The sequence below is a fragment of the Empidonax traillii genome, unplaced genomic scaffold (assembly GCF_003031625.1).
Source record: "Empidonax traillii isolate 1590-97213 ecotype Southwest subspecies unplaced genomic scaffold, ASM303162v1 scaffold111:size2041728, whole genome shotgun sequence".
Taxonomy (NCBI): domain Eukaryota; kingdom Metazoa; phylum Chordata; class Aves; order Passeriformes; family Tyrannidae; genus Empidonax; species Empidonax traillii.
In genome coordinates, this window is record NW_020955304.1 from 1,310,659 (window position 1) to 1,326,924 (window position 16,266).

A 16,266-nucleotide genomic window follows, 5' to 3' on the forward strand; every position below is an offset into this window, starting at 1 on the left:
AGCCCTGGAGGGGACGAGGCAGGAGAGGGAATGGCCAGCTGTGTCACAGCAGAGCTGGTGGTCTGATGGTCACAGAGCGCTGTGTCCTGCCGTGGGCAGGACTCGTGGCTCAGGGGACAGCCAGGTGAGACCATCCTGCTGCCAGGCACAGGGTCTGATGGAGCCTGGGGAGAGAGGAGGAGAGGTGGAGAGGGACACAGGAGCTTCATTTTTATGGTAAGGAGTCGTAAGAAAGGAAAAAAAACAGCTCATAAAATCTACATATGCAAATTAATCACCCAAATAAATCACCTCTACTCCCTGAGGTGTTCCTGCTGCAATCTCTCCTGCAGCCACGTGCTGAGCTGGACTGGGGGTGCTGGACCAGGGGAGCTGGGCACACAGAGCACAGATGGATATGTGGAATTACCTCCATCCTCAGCTCCTGCCACACACCATGGGCTCAGGGTGGGTTCCTTGGCTGCAGGAGGAAGGGCTGTGGGTGCAAAGAGCAGCTGTGCCAGCTCCAGACTGGCCACAGGAGCCTTAGCCTGGCTGGACTCTGTTCTGTGCATCCATTGCAAGACTTTCCCAGGCAGCCATCGCCATGGTAACGCTGGAAATGGTGCTGGTTCAGGTCAGTCAGAGCGCTCCCAGACACAGAAAATGGCATTTCTGAGACAGGAGCAGGGCTCTGCTCCCACAGGCTCTGGGTGCCCGGGGGTGGGGCTGCTCGGAGAAGGTCCTGGTGCTCCCTGGGATGTGTCCCCCGGGCTGGAGTGAAAAGTGGTGGAGGGAGCACGTGGGACAGGAGATGCCGGGGAAAAGGGAGCGGCACAAACTGAGAGCCGCTCCAGCAGCGCTCTGGGCGTGGGTGGGGCCAGGATGGGCAGAGCTCATCCCTGGGGTGACCTCAGGGTCTGAGGGGTGGAGCAGGCATTTCATGGAGCTGCATCCTCGCCCCCTGTATCAGAACCATCCAGCACCCTGCTGGTGTTTCCCAATGATCACTGGATTATTCATCCATGTAAGCAGTGTCTGCTCCATGTTGGGAGGACAGCTCAGCTCGCTGCTGTACAGCCAGGCTGGGGTTTTCCCTGTGTGCCTTTATAAAGGCTGGGCTCTGCTGTTTAACCCCCTGGACAATCCTGTAAGGTGCTTTTGAGCTCCTCCTGGCCAGCCCTAACACTGCCCTGAGCAACCAGAGATCCTCAGCAAACCCAGCCACCTCCTGTTTTCCAGCTGTTCTGGGAGACCAAGGTGGATTTTCCTAGCTGAGTCTCACCTGCCCAGCAGGATGGGAGGTGACTCTGCCCCCACAGTCCATCACTATCCGTGTGTCCACTGTTTTATTCCTTATGGTCTGTCCCTGCAGTTTCAAGGCTGGCCAAAGATCTGAGTACAATTAAATCCTCCTCCTAAAAGCCATGCAAGGATTTGGAGGCTTTCAAGGGGTGGAAAGTTACTCCTCACTTCAAGCTGGCCTTGCTCCAGCTTTGGGAATGTCACACTCTGTTCCCAGTGCAGGGCTTCTCCATACCTGGGATTTTCTTTCTCACACTTTAACTTCTCAGCCTTTTTAACACTGAGCTTCAAGTCTTGCTGTGAGGCTTTTCCTCTAGAAATCAGCAGCTGTTGCTTTTTCTTTTTACAGCAGTTCTCTACCACTGATTTAAAGCATGGGACCTGTGTGCCAGCACCAAAAACTGGGGGAAATCTCCTTGGATGCAGGTACTGGGGCAGCAGATCCCCACCCAGCCAGGTGGTCCCAGGATGTGCAGATCCAGAAGTGCAGAGGTGGGAAATCACCTGTATCCAGATCTGCTTGTCCTGCTGAGCTCCGCTCTCCTCTGAATGCTGTGTCACCTGTTACCGGTTTTCCCTTATTTTCTGCAGAAAAAGGTGAATTAAGGCCTTTGCAGGGCTCTGTGGAAGTACTTTTGCTCAGGGAGCTTGTGGAGCCTCTCTCTGCAAGGAGGAGCAGGTGGTGGGTGTCTTGTGGAGGGACTGGGAGGTCCCGGGTGGCAAGAGGGGATGGCAGTGGTGGGAAAACAGGGAGGAGGGTGCCAAGACCCTGGCATGGGGGCTGGGCAGTGGGTGCCTGTGGTAAAACCGTGATGGCTGTGGCTAAAGCCACGCTGGCTGGGAGCTGCTGAGCCGGGAGTTGCCATGGGAACGGCTGGAGGATGCTCAGAGGGCTCTGCATGGCCGGGCCCTGCTCCCCACCCCGAGCGCAGGTGAGGCTCCCCTTGCTGGGAGACTGCAGGTACCTGGGGAGGTACCAGCTTGTGTTCAGCAGCTAGGGAGGAATCCCCTTTCAGCCAAGCCCCCACGCAGCTCACAGAGGAGCTGCCTTTAACAGAGAGAGGAAACACAAGCAGGAGAGCAGCCCCAGGCAGGGCCAGAGCGCAGTGGGACCCACAGCCTGTCAGCAGCCCCTGGGCTGTGCTGAAGGTCCCATCCCTGATTCCCAAACCTGCCCCTCGTGCTTGGCAGAGCCTGGAGAGCCAGGTCCTGGCTCAGAGCACAGCTGGGGCTGTGACACCATCCCAGGTGTGGCTGCAGGGTGTGGACCCACTCGTTGCTTCACTGCCCTGCAGTTACCTGGGCGCTGCAGCGCTCTCTGTTTGTTTGAGCTGAGCCTTCCCAGCCACTCACAGCCAGCTGCTGGCCCGAGAGTGGGTGATGAGAGCCCAGGCCTTTGTGCCTCCTTTTGCTCGCCCTGGCCCCAGGTGGGCTGTTTGCCCGGCCCCAGGGCCAGCTGTGTTGGCAGTGGCTGCTCCAGCCACCAGCCAGTCCCTTTCCCCAGGCTGCTCCACTTCCCTGGAAACCTTTGGTGACCGCATTGTCACCAGCCCTTTGCGTAATTGTGGGCATCATTCATTGCTGCTGACACCTCCCAAGCTGGCTGCTCTTAGGAGACAGGCTTCCCTTTACAATCATCCCAGTTTCCCAGGCTGGGGGTATTTACTCAGGTTCCCAAAGAGCCTGTTTCCAGGAGCATCGCTGTCAACTTGCTGGTACAGCTGTTGGAGATAGTGACCTGCCCTTTCCAGGGTCTTCTTGGAATATGTGAAAAGGAAGTTTATTATTGCATCTGCCAGGCTCTAAATAGCCCTTTCTGGGAGTGGGTAGGTAGAGCTGTGTGAGGATTCACACACCAGTTCCTCACACCAGAAGCCCTGGAGAAGCCCTGGGCTCTTTGCTCTTCCCTGGCTGCAGCATCTACCCCTGGACCAGGAGGGTGGAGCCAGGACTCTATGCTCATCTGCAGGAACCCAGCCATGAGCACGAACCCATGTCTGGGCTCACAGGTCTGGTGACAAGCCCTGTGTGTATCCCTCTGTCCATCATCGTTAACACCCTCCAGAGTAACGAGAGGCTCCACGTCTTGCAGACCCAGCTTGGAATGGCTCGACATGAAGACAACAGTTCTGGGCTCCAGGGATGAGCATGGCCAGGGCCACACTTCCTCATCCTGGCCAGCACTGCCAGAAGGTCCCACAGAGCCAGGGAAAGGGCTGGCTGAGCCAGGCAGTGTCAGTTACCTGGCAGGAATCCTCCTTGCTGTGAGCAGGAATCACTAACGGCAGCAGTGAGGAAGGAGGGAAGAGGCGATGGAGGAACTGTTCAGCCTGGCTCTTGGAATGAACCAGTGTGGAATACCTATGGGAGACAGAAGAGGTGGCTGGTAGGGCACTGTACCACTCCTTGCAGGAGGATGACGATGAGGGCTGATGGTGATGAGGTGTGATGGTGCAGGAAAGCCCCGGCACAGAGGCATTGTGCAGTGGGAGTGATGGGAAAGGCTGGCCAAGGGAGGCACCATGTTCTGCAACAGCCTTCAAAGAGTTTCCCTAAGTGTTGCTGCTCTTCAGGGCTTACTCCTCCAAGGGAAAAAAAAAAAAAAAAAAGTAGGGAAAAAAGGAGATGAGGAAGAGCAATCTCTGGGTGTGGGATGAAAGAGGCCTGTCTTGACTATTTACCCAGCAATTATAAGTAAATCGGTGGTGCCTAACGGGGCCGGTTGCCATAGTGACAATGGGATGGAAGGACCAGCATTTGGTCCTGGCTGCAGCCAATCAGGCTGGGAAGCCCAAGCTGCAATATAAAGTAAAGATTCCCATCTTCCAGCCACGCACTTGCCAAGAAAGGGAAATAGGTTCAAGAGTCTGGGGAAAAAAAGTGCTGCGGCCGGCGGCAACCAGGGCGGCTGCTCCCGTCATGGCGGACTGCGAACGCCCGGGCAGGTGAGAATCCCAACTCTCCCCATCTCCCGCTCATTGTTCTCCCGTGCCGCAGTCCCTCCGCCGCCCCACCCCACCCACGCCGCCGCCCCGACCCCCTCGCCCCGGCACCCACAATGGAACCCCCCTTCGGGCGGGAGACAAAGAGAGGCGGGTGGAGAAAGGCTCCACCATTCTCCCCAAATTGCCATCGTAGGCCTTTCAAATCAAATTTCGCAAAGCAGCTTCATCAAAGGCCCCCGGCTGAGAGGCACGAGCCCCATATTCCTGCCCCCAACCCCCCCTGGCAGGTCTGGGGTGGCGCGGTGATCCCATACAAAGTCGGCACCGCTCCAGAAGTGTCTTTGGAAAAAAAAAGAAAAAAAAAAAGGAAAAAAAAAAAAAGAAAAAAGAGGGGGGAAAAAAAGGGGGGGGGAATATGGAGATAAAAAACGCAAGCGAGAAAGAGCGGCGCCTAAATTGCTCGTCGTCTCCCCATCTCATTACTGGCGACTTCTGAGGACGGGTATTTCCAAAGGCTGCGATGAAAGACTTGTGAATGGAGCCCCCCCGGATGAGATCAAAGCCCGAGGCCGGGACGCCAGGGTGTGCCGGAGGAGGGGGCGAGCGACGGCAGCGCCGCAGGATGCTGGGGGGAGCCTTCCTCCCCTGCTGCCACTGCCCTCCATGTTTCCCGGTGTCGCTGCCGCCTCTGCCTGACCCATCTTGCAATGGAGACCACGGACAGCGGCCAGATCCCAACGGCTGAAACCGAGACAAGCAAACTCTGTTGGCTCACAGTTCGGCAACTCTCCCAAAATTCATGGTTAATAAAGGAGCTTATCCAGTCCGGGACCTCTCCAGGCACCTCGAATTGCAGATGAGCGGGTGGCTTCCCCACCGCTTGAGCCCACTCCTTGGGTCTCCTCTCTCCCCATGCCGCGGCATCGCCAGCCTGGTGAGCCACCAGCAGAAGGGCCGAGGACAAAGGCAGGAGGACAGAAGTTGTGCCACTTTCCATTCCCGCTGCCTCCCTTCAAACACGGGCTGTTTCCTTCTGCTCGGCGACAAATTCGGCTCCGGGCGGCGTTCCCACCACCAGCACCACCGGCAGCCGGGCGCCCCATCGGCGGCACGGAGAGCAAACTCACAGATGGTAAAATAAGAGAGTCGTGTAGGGTTCAAAGAGACCTTCTATGTCAATTGTTATATTATTAGGTAAACTCCAAGAAGAAAATCTTTTAATCCACTGTGGCTAATCCAGTCCACTTTTGTTGGCCAGGACATATTCAGCATCAACAAAAGGCTCTGGCCGACGGACACCGGCATACATAATGTATTGATAACTGCGGGAGCCGGCTCGGCGGCAGAAAGAGCCACTGCCCGGGCCGGCGGTGGGGGCCAGGAGGAGGATTTGCCCGACTTTTATCAGTTTTATTTTCATTTCAAAGAACCCAGCTGATGTTTGCACTGCGCCGCTTTCCAGGGGAGCACAAAGAGGGCAGGGATGTTCCCAGCTCTGGCCGGCCCTGAAACCCCACCAGGACCCCACTGGGACTCTCCACTCCTCGCCTCCTCCCTGGGGCAGCGACGGCTGCAAGGCCAGGTTTGTGGCAGGCCTGGTTTTGGGGTGATGGTTCCCACGGGGAGTTGGCAGCTGGGGCGGCTCCCCCCAGATCAGCCATCCTGGGCTGGCACAGCCCCCTGCAACTTACCCTGCGAAGGTGCTGCTGCCCTGGGATGGAGGGAATCACCTTTCCATAAGGACATGGGATACAACTGATGCGGGAATAGAACCGCCTGCACTGCGAAGGGCCGGTGCCACCAGGGAGGAGAAGCGAAGAGTGGAGCCCGGGTAGACCTTGTCCTCCAAACACGGAGCAGCAGAGACCGGAGCCGAGGAACCTGAGAAGGAAATAAAACCAACGGCGGCAGAGGGCAGGTGGGACGTGAGTGGGGATGACACGGCCACAGCCCGGCTGATGTGGGGGTTCGGGCTGCAGGAGGTGGGAGCCGGTGGGACTGAGCTGAGCTGGGTCGAGGTGGATGCTGGAGGTGAGCAGGGGACACTGGGCACCCACCCTCCGCAGGCATTGGGAACAGCCTGTCCTGAGCAATGTCTGCCTGTCCCTGCTCCTCCCCCAGGGCAGGGATGGGTGAGGGTGAGGGCCCACGCCTGGTCCACAGCAGGGCAGGAAGGGACAGAGGGACAGGCTGGATGTGTGGAGTTTGAAAATGGCTGTGAAATATGTGGCTGGAGAGGTGCTGGTGGCCATGGGATGAGGATGGGGCTGAGCCAGCAGGGAACTCTGCAGAGCAATGAACTGTGGTCTCTGGCAGGGGTGAGCTCACTCAGGAGCCCATGGTTCTCCCAGGATGTCACTGAGTCCAAAATGTCCTTATTCCTGCTGCAGGAAGCTCATTCAAGGCCAGTGGCTCAGGTGTAGCCATGAGGATCTTCAGTAAGACCGTGGAAAGGAGACACAGCAATGGAGGGACAAAAAGGACTTGTTTCAAAGAGCCCAGAGGGCTTGCCCGGGGTTTGGTCCTCGTGACAAGGGACAGCAGAGGAGAGAAGCCTCTCTCCTCAGGGAGGGGGTCGCTGCCACCCCAGATGGTTTCTAAGGTGGGCACAGGGACTACCTGTGCCATTGGGTAGTGCTAACAGGGCACTGACAGGCATAAATGACCCAGGGAGGAAATGGCCTCAAGGGATTTGGTTGTCACTGCAAGCCCTGGTTCGAGCTCTTCTCCTCTTGCTGCGCTCGCAGGTGCTGGGAATCCTCCAGAACTCCTGTTCCCCTCCAGTGTGGTTAAAATGGCCAATGCCAGAAAGCTTCTGCAGGGAATGGATGCACATACAGAGGGATTAGGCACAAAGCTGGGAGTCACCAGCTCTGGACAGTCCATGAGACCCAACAAGGGATCCAAAGGGCAGGGGTCAGAGATGTGGATGCTGCCTGTGAAGGAGCATATTTTCTGAAAGCTGAAGCACAGTGGGGGCTCAGTGAGCCTCACTACCCAACCCAGCCCATTGCTCCAATCATTGCCAGGGCATCCTCAGAACTCCCAGCTGCTCCACATGCAGAGGTCTCCCCCAGCACAGGAGCTGTCAGGCCAGACTGACACATGAGGAGCACAAACCTCTCAGGAGACAGAGGATGACAACTGAGGCTAAAATATGCATTTCCATCAGGCAGAAGTTTCACATGGAGCTGCAGAGGCTCTGGGCAGCTGTTGAATGCAAGACCAAGATAAATAGGCTGAGCTAAAGATGTTCAGTGCTGGAGATCTGAAAATACCTCTTCACTGGGAAAAGGGAGACCTCCTGGGCAGGTACTTCTGCTCCACATCCCATTGCAGGAGAAGGCTCAGGTGGGCTAGGATGGACTGTGGCATTGCCTGGGGTCTCGTGGGACACTGCCCACAAGGTGGTCACCTCCAGACCACGGGCACTCACCCCACCTCATAGCCCTGGGAGGGTTGGAGAAGTGTGGGAGGATGAATCAAAGCCCCTGTCAAGCTTCTCTGTGAGATGTTCTCCGTGACACAGCCTTGGCACACCAGGGAAGCTGCTGCAGCAGGAAGGTGCCAAGTTCGAGGACTGGCAAGATTTGGTGTTGTACCATCCCCTGCCATGTGTTTTCTCTTGCTTTGGCCCTCTGTTACTATAATGGATCAGAACAAATGACAATACCAGGCCAGACTCGCTTGCATTTTCCAGCCAAGGATTCTCTGGAGGCTGGTCACTGTGCCTGCCAACATTTGTCCATGGAAGGACTTCTGGCAGGAGACACGTTAACAAGAGAGTGCCCAGCAGGACAGCCAAAGTGGGAATCCATCCTCTAGTGAAACACCAGGAGAGCCCTGAGGTCAGACAAGTTGAGGCTGCAGGGATTGGGCTGCTGTCAGCGCCCACCACAGCGAAGAGGAGCTGCACAGGCTGAAGGACACGGGTGGCACAAGCACGAGTGGCGTGAGAGGGTTGGACACGAGATGGTGGCTCCAGCCCTGCAGAGCAGGGGAGTTGCAGGAGCCCTCGTGTCCTGATGGAGACAAAGGACAGAGGACTGGGAAGCAGCTTCTATGGAAGACAGCCCAAGGAGGAGATAGGACTCTCAAAGCCTGAGACCCCTGCCCAGCCTGATGCTTACATCTCCAATGAGCAGTTTTTGCTGCCTCCTCTCCAGAGAAGAAGAGGCCTGTGGGATGCTCATGATCTCTACCCCAATGATTTCCCTGCTCCCAGCAATCCTGTCCCTGAGAGCATTTGGCTCTACTGCAGTTCCCCTCCGGTGGGAAGGGAGAGGATTTTAGGAGAGAGGCAGCCTGGGGGTTCCCACCCAGGGCAAAGAGTTGACAAGTGATGAGCACAGGGGACAGTCCCAGAAGTGCCAGCAGAAGGGGACAGGGAATCCCAGGCTGGCATCCAATGCCAGGACAGGTTTGCCTTGGCTGTGGAGCAAGTCTTGGACCTTTCCAAAGAAAGAGACCCCCAAACACACTTCTCCGAGTTTCCTCCCACAGTGAATGATCTTGTGAGCAATTTCTCCAGTTCTGTGTCAGGATGAGACCAACACTCTCCACATCTGTTCGCCTGATGCTGAGATGAGTCATTGCCAAGATGATCTCCCGGGCTGGGCTTGAGCTGGGACAGCTAAAGCAGCAGAAGAGTTTGAGGACTCTTCCCCAAGTGCATGAGTAAATGGATCTCACTGAGCACCCCCAGCTCATCAGTCGTGACTCTTCTCTGCAGAAGGAAGCAGGTAACCCCTGGGTCACTGCTGGGCTGGGTCCAGCACCCTGGCTTGGCTGATCAGGACCTCAGCTGGTGTCCATCAGCACTGAGTCTCTCCTGGCACTGTTCCACTCACACCAGGGAAGAGGAACCCTGCAGAGAAACCTCCTTTCCTGGGGTGGTGCACCCTCAGGCAGGTCACTGGGGGTGGAGGGGCTCCAGGACCTGCCCGTGCTGAACCCTGGATGCCTTCACTGAGTGCTGGTGGCACAGCAGCACAGGGGTCCTGTCCCCCACCTCAGCTGGGAGGGGTGGCCATCACTGGGGAGGTGGGCACAGGGTGGTTGCTCTGCCCACACCACAGGGGAGATGGCAAAGGATAGAAAACCCAACCTGCAGCTGGGGTCTTTGGAGGAGCTACAGGGAAATGGGAGGTTGGGAAAGGGGCGCTGGAAGCTGGAGTCCCAACAGGGGTAGGGAGAGGTCCCAGAGGGTCTGTGGCTGTATTACCAGAGAGCCAAAAGAGCAGAGGGGCTCTCAGAAGTGCCCTGCCAGGAGTAGGGGCCCCCCAGCCAGGGCAGAGCTGATCCTGTGGTTCAGTGTGTTGTGCCACAGAAGGGCCCAGTGAGGGCTCTGGCTGGCAGAGCGTGACCTCCTGCCTGGCATGGGCAGCCAGCAGCAGCCCAGTACTGGCAATTAGCTGCCACCAGTAATTAGCTTTTGGCTGCTGGGCCGCCTGGGCATGAAGAGTCAATGCTTCCTCAGGGCACGGCATCACTCAGAGAAGCAACTGGGGCATCTGATGCCCTGTCTTGAGGCTGAAATAAATCATTCTGCAGGAGAAATAAGGGGTGTTAATGCCATGGGGCTTCTCTCAGCAGCTCCCAGTGTGATCACAGGGACCCTTTGCCCAGGTCTGGCTGGGGTTTGGACCTGAGCAAACCAGCCACAACCTTAGCTGCTGTTGTCACTTCACGGGCTGGGAGCTCTCCTGGTGAAGGACAGTGGTGAGCTGAGACCTAAACTGAACCTGCCAGGCACACGTGCAGGTTAAATGATTTCTAGAGCTTGCCCTGGGTGCAAGGGGGTGTTTCTGAGATGTCCTCACAAGCCTCCCTGTACGAAGCAAAGCTGACCATAAACCCATGGGCCACTAGGTGGACTCACAATAAACCAAAATTGAGCGATAGAGAGAGAGCTCGCTGACCGTCTTCCTCACCTCTGGGAAGAGCCTCGCCCAAGCAGAGGCACCGACAGACCAGCAGCACGTGTACAGCTGGCCACTGCCTGGCCACCAGAGGTTGAAAATTGGACAAAATATGACCAACACACCTTATTTGTCACAAAACTTTTCGCCAGCTCCCTGGGAGAGCTGACCCCCCGGGAGGGGGTGAGCCAGGGGGGTGGGGACCAGCACTCCCTCTTCAGGCTGATGGGATGGCATCCAAAAGGTTGGGCTGGAAATCTGTGGGGCTGCAGGGCAGAGCAGGCACCGCTGAGCACTGAGCTGGCTCTCACCAGCTGGGCTGGTGAACACACCTGAGCCAAGCTACACGAGTTGTAAAACTGACCTGGGAGAGCAAACCAGCTGATATTTCTGCAGTGCACCAGCCTTCCCCTCCCTTCCTGTAGCCCAGGTTGGGGTCACAAATGGTTAGATAAAGGAGATCCCCATCTCCTAGCAGAACCAAGCAGGTTGAATTACCATGGGCTGCTCTGGGATAACCCTGCCACAGGAACCAGCTGCTTCCATTCAGTTGTCAGTGATGTGAGGCAGCTGTATTCCAACCAAGGGATGATGCCCACCATGCACCCACCTCCTCCTGTCCTGCTGTGGGGGCACTAGAGAACAGGGCAAGCAAGGAGTGGCCTGGGCAGGTGGGTGTGCCCCGGCTCTGCAGCAGGGCTCGGGAACTGGGGACAGGGATGTCCCCCTGACACTGCTGCTCCCCCCAGGACCATTTCAGTAAGGATAACCACTCCAGAGCCCCCACAATCAGAGCAGATCAGAGCCCACTCCAGACACCTCCATCTTATGGAGGGCCAAGATATGAAGTGTGTCCTTTAGGACCATGGGAGTAGGATCCTCTCCTGTGAGTGGGGGACAAGAGGGTGTCCCTGCCTGGCCTGGCTCCTGCAAACATATCCTGGGCAGGGTGGCCCCAGCAGGAACGAGCTGATATCTCTTCTCTCTGCAGAGTGGCGCTGCTGGGACGTGCATGGACAGCATCCCACCCCTGGCCCTCGGAGAGGAGCAGCGAGCCTGGTGGTCCAGAGCATGGAGAGGCAGGAGTGTGGGGCACAGACCCAGGACAGACCCCAAAGGTGGGTGCAGGGAGGTGTGTGGGGTGGGGTGTCACTGGGGAGGGTTCACCTTCACTGGCTGGGGACAAAGAGCATCGAGCACTGGTAGTGCTGGTTGAGTGTGTGTGCAGCAGCTTTTGGCAGAGAGGGCTGATCAAAACCAGGGCAGTCGTGGATGCAGCAGGGTCTCAGATTTTGCAGGGGTCTGGCAGGGTCTCTTTGCTCTGCCAGACATGGGAGCTCTTCCCCAAAAGCAGCTCAGGGGCCAGGTGGGGAGTGTTGGGGGACACAACGAGATCCTGGCACCCATGTCAGGTCATACTCTTCTCTTCTGTGCCCAGGGCTGGGATGGGGCCCTAAGGGTTATCTGGGGTGGAGGGGACAGAAGGAGTGAGAAGAGAAACCTTTGCCCCATCCACCTGCTTCAGCTCTGTACCTGGAGGGGGGAGAGCAGGGACCCCCAGCAGAAGCCAGCGAATTGCAAGCAAGCACTTACATGGGAACAGGAGTGAACTGGAAAAATGGGAGCACCCAGAGCAGCCAGGCCCTGCAACCTTCCCACTGCCTGGAACAGCAGGCTCCATTGAAGACTTTAGGAAAGAGCAGGATCTGAGCAAAAAGACATAAGCTTGATGTCCAAACAGTGCTTCATCCCATTTGGTCAGCATTAGAAGCAGATCCAAGGCAAACTGACACGTCTGGGCGCGTTTGTCCCGTGGAGGTGGGGAATCCAAAGAAGGTGGCACACTCAGGCCTGCACCACAGGGACCTGGAGAGCTGCTCCGGCTGCTCCGTGGATGCTTTGAGGGGCTGACACAGCCAGGGTGGGGAGATATCTTTAGACCTGCAAGAAGAGATGCTGTGATGGTTTAAATCAGCATCACCCACTTCTACTCTTGCCCCAGCCCCTGGCATAGCTGGCTGTGGGCATCCTCACTGCCCACACGGGGATGTGCTCTATCCATCCCTCCCGGTGAGGCAGGAGCTGTCTTCCAATTCCCAGCCTGGATGTACCCATGACCACTTCTCTGCTTTGTTCCTCTGCCAGCCATGTCCTGTGGCTCTACTTGCTCATTCTCTTGGCAGCAGTGCCATTGAGCTGTGGGTGCCTCACCCCAGCTGAGCCCTTCAGGATGCCCTTGGTTCCTGGCACCACAACATCAACACTTTTATCGTGACTGCTAGTACACTTTCTTCCTCCTGTTCTGCAACCATCATCTTGCCAGCAGTCCAAAAGAGAGATGTCAGCCTCCTCTTCCACCCTGGGACATTTTTTTCTTGGCAGCCCCTTTGGCCACTGCTGGATGTGTAGTCAAACCCCAGCTCCTGCCTCAGAACTGAGGGTGCTCCCTGCCCAAGGTGGGAGGTGACATGTGTCCCTCTGAGGTGAGATGCCATTTTCCTTCACTGGTAATTGGTGTAGAATCTCATACTTTAGGCTATTTCTAATTGCCCTCCAGTTCCAAAAAGGTTTTTGAATACAAAACCCACCGAATTTCGTCACTGCATATGACCTTGCAGGAGCCTTTTCAATGGCAGCCAAAGGCTGAACAGCACCCTCTAGTGCGTTCCATCCCAAATCCGCCCGTGCTGGAGGGACACTGGCTCACACCCACACATCCCTGCCGTTGGAAGGTGCACTGGATGCTGACAGCCCACCAGTGGTCACACCTCAGCACTGGCTCAGGCCCAGCTTGCTTTGGGGGAGTTTGTGAATCACTGCAAAGAGGAGAATTCATCTAGGATGACCACTGTCAGTGCTGAAGCTGATCCAAGTGCTTGCAGCCTCTGCAGAAGTGATCCTGGAAGGCTTGTGGCTCCCAGGCCAAACTGGCAGGGAGTTAATGCTGCTACAGAAAACACCCCTTTGCAGGGAGGCTCTGGAATTGCACCACACCAGTGCTGCCTGGATGCAGCCTAGACCCTTCAGACCAGAGGCTGCGAGCAGTTCCTCTATCTTCGGTGTTTGCTGGCTCTTCCAGGCAGAAAGGAAGTGTAACAGGACCCCACAGGATCAGCCTCAGCTGCAGGGTGACACCAGTGGGGCACCAAAACACTGCTGCCATTTCGGCCGTGGCAGTTTTGGGAAGGCTTAAGGCAGGGCCACGTGATTAGCTGATGAAGAAGGGAGAAATTATCAAGTGAAAAGAGAAATGACCAGGTCTGGTTCACTGGCCTCTACCCTTTGTGTAAAGATCTCACAGGCTGAATCCTCTCCCACAAGCCAGGGGTGCTCAGTTTAGTTTCTAACCTGTTTGATGTCCTTAGCTAAATCTGCTAGTAACTGATGTTGGTGCCTGTGCTTTGCCAAGCTCCTTGGTGTGGGGAAACTGATGTGTAAAAGGCAGGGAAAGGGCTCCAGAGGGAGCCAGCCCGTGGCTCTCCCATCCCCAAGCAGCCCTGCTACAGGACCAGAAAATGGTGAGGCACCAGGAAGGCTTGGCATCACGCTGCAGGAATTCATCTCTTCCAGCCTACAAAGGGGCAGCTGCCTGGCTGCATTTGCTGGAGTAGGGCAGCACTGGCTCTGCTTTCTCTGGGAGCGTGCACAGAGCAATCCTGTGCTGGTGGAAGGCCCTGCCAGCTGGTCTGGAGCCCCCCTGCCTCCCCAGCGTGCCTGCGGGTGGGATGAGTGCTGGTTCCTCACCCTGGGCTGTGTCTCCTGAGCTAGGGGGGGTGCAAGAGAGCCCCAGGCTCTTTTCCCATTCCCCAGGTCCAGCCCAACCCAAGGAGCAGTAAGGAGAGATTGCAGGGATGTCGGCATGTCAAGCCCAGCCCTTCAGCCACCTGCATCCTGGTGCACCCAAACTCATCACCCTACCCCCTCAGTCTCCCCTTTGCCACGGAGAAATCTGGCTCTGGTTTCTCCTGTGAACTCAGTTTGGGCTGTGAATCTTGCTGGGCCTTTAGCTGGGCCTTTCTCTGGGAGATGAAAAGCTCTCTAATACCTGCTGGTCTCTCACCCATGAAGCGATTGAAGTGCTATAATGTCTCCAGGGCTCCTTTGAACTTGCTGGGGAGGCTGCGGGCCTCAGCCACCCCCCTGCAAAGCAGGACTCACTCTTAACTCTCCTCCACCTTCTCCTAATTTCTCAGCATTCTCTCCAAAACACAGATTCCAGAATCCTTCTGCTGTAGCACCCAGCCCTGTCCTAGCCAGACATCCCCCCGTGGGGAGCCTGCTGCTCCTGCCTCCTAAACTCCCCCCATCCATCCTTGCCAGATCCCGGGTTTCCAGCAGAAGGGCCCTGTGCTCAGTGGACAGACTCTTTCACAGCTGCTCGCATTCAACCATGTTTTATTTGCCGGGGACTCGGCTTGTGAAGTTTTTCTACAGCTGCCTTGACCTCGTCCGTGTCTCCTGCCCCTCTCATTTCCCTCACCCCGGCGTTTTTCTCAGCAGGGCTTTTTAATCTATTTCTAGACCATTGATGGAAATACTGAATAGCACTGGGCTTCCCATCCAAGCCCGGACACCCACTGAGCGCGCTCCCATTCTGCAGGGATTCCCCATTGATGGCTGTCGGTTTGCCAGCTCCCAGCCCCTTTAAGGTGTCCCTCTTGATGTTGTATTGTGCTAATTTTTAATCAGAATAGTATATGGATTAAGTCACATGCCTGAACAGAGCCCAGGTCTATTATTTCTATGCCATAACCTTTATCAGCCAAACTTGTAATCTCTTCAAAGGATGACATCAGAGTTTGACAAGAGCTATTTTCTGGAAACTAGGCTGATTGCATTAATTATATTCCCATCCTTTAATTCTTTACCAGCTGAATCCCACATCAGCTTTTCTATTATTACGCTTGAGATCAGTATTGCACTGCTACATGTAAATCAGCTCCCAGCATCGTTCACATGAAAGGGTGTAAGGAGCCACATCGTCCTGCCGGGCACTCTGCCGGAGTGGGATGGGGAGTGCCACTGCTCAGGGTGGATTTCTGTGCATTTCAGAAGGCTGGGGAAAAAAAAAAGTTACGTTTCCAAAAGCGTTCTCTAAATGCATGGAGGCAGGGACGTGCGACAGTGTAATTGCATAAGAAAGAAGAAACCATCCCTGATGGAAACCATTCTGAGTAATTTCTGATTTTTAAAGGACTGTCTTATGACTTGTTTGCATGTTCAGCTTTTGAGATGGTACCTGCCTGGCTCGGAGTCTATCACTGCTTTCCAGGGAGGAAGCAGGCTTTGTGCTTCCCCGTTACTCTACTCTCATTTGATCTCTGCATCTGGTAATCCCCTTCTTGTCCCTGCAGTGTCCCCCGTCACTCTGGGACAGCAGCCTCAGAGCTGGGGCACTCTGCTCCCCATAACCAACCATCTCAGGGTGTGACACGCTCCCCAGTGCCGATGTGGGGAGTCTCAACATTGCTTGACCCGTTCCAGTCCATGCAGTGCCACCTCTTGGACAGTCCCTGATTTCTCCCTGCCGCGGGGTTGCCCAGCTCAGAGAAGCAGGACACACTTTGCAGGTTCCAAAACAGCTGTAGTTGTCGGTGGAGGCAAGAGCGGCCGGTGGACCGGCCACCACGCTCCTCCATTCCCAAGCCCACGGTGTGTGCTCCAAGCCGGGCAGAGCTCGGGTGTGCCATGCCGTTCAACATGAACAGAGCAATGGAGGCTGGTGGTGCTTTGAGGGCTGATGCCTTTCCTGGGCCGAGCCCCTCGGCCAGGCCCTGGGGGTCTCCAAAGTGTGACCCTCTCCGGGGCCATCCCTGCCCGGGATGCTCTCGGGGGCTCTGCGGGCTCCCCTCGGCCAGGGCCAGCAGGAGCTCTGGAGCCGCTCAGCCCTCGGGGTGCCCGCCCAGCCAGAGCTCTGCGGGTCCCCAGCGCCCTGCCCGGCCCCTCGGCCATGTGCCGGGGCTGTGTCCGGAGCCCAGCCCGGCCCCTGGGCCATGTGCTGCGGCTCCCGAGGCTTCCCCGGGCCGTGCGGCTGCTGCGCTTGCGGGGTCCGCAGCCCTTCGGGCCCCGCGTGTGCCCGCACCGCCTCCCCGGGCCGGGCCGGGCCGGGCCGGGCC

At 56.7% G+C, this 16,266-nt stretch overlaps 1 protein-coding gene across 1 annotated transcript in view; it reads left to right on the forward strand.

Annotated features, from left to right (window-relative positions):
• Nucleotides 1-11,141: 11,141 nt before the first annotated feature.
• AXIN1 (axin 1) overlaps nt 11,142-16,266 on the forward strand; it is a 74,641-nt gene continuing 69,516 nt past the window's right edge. Inside the window, exon 1 of the mRNA XM_027882797.1 lies at nt 11,142-11,268. The gene's annotated coding sequence lies outside the window, so the exon portion shown is untranslated. The remainder of the gene's footprint in view (nt 11,269-16,266) is intronic.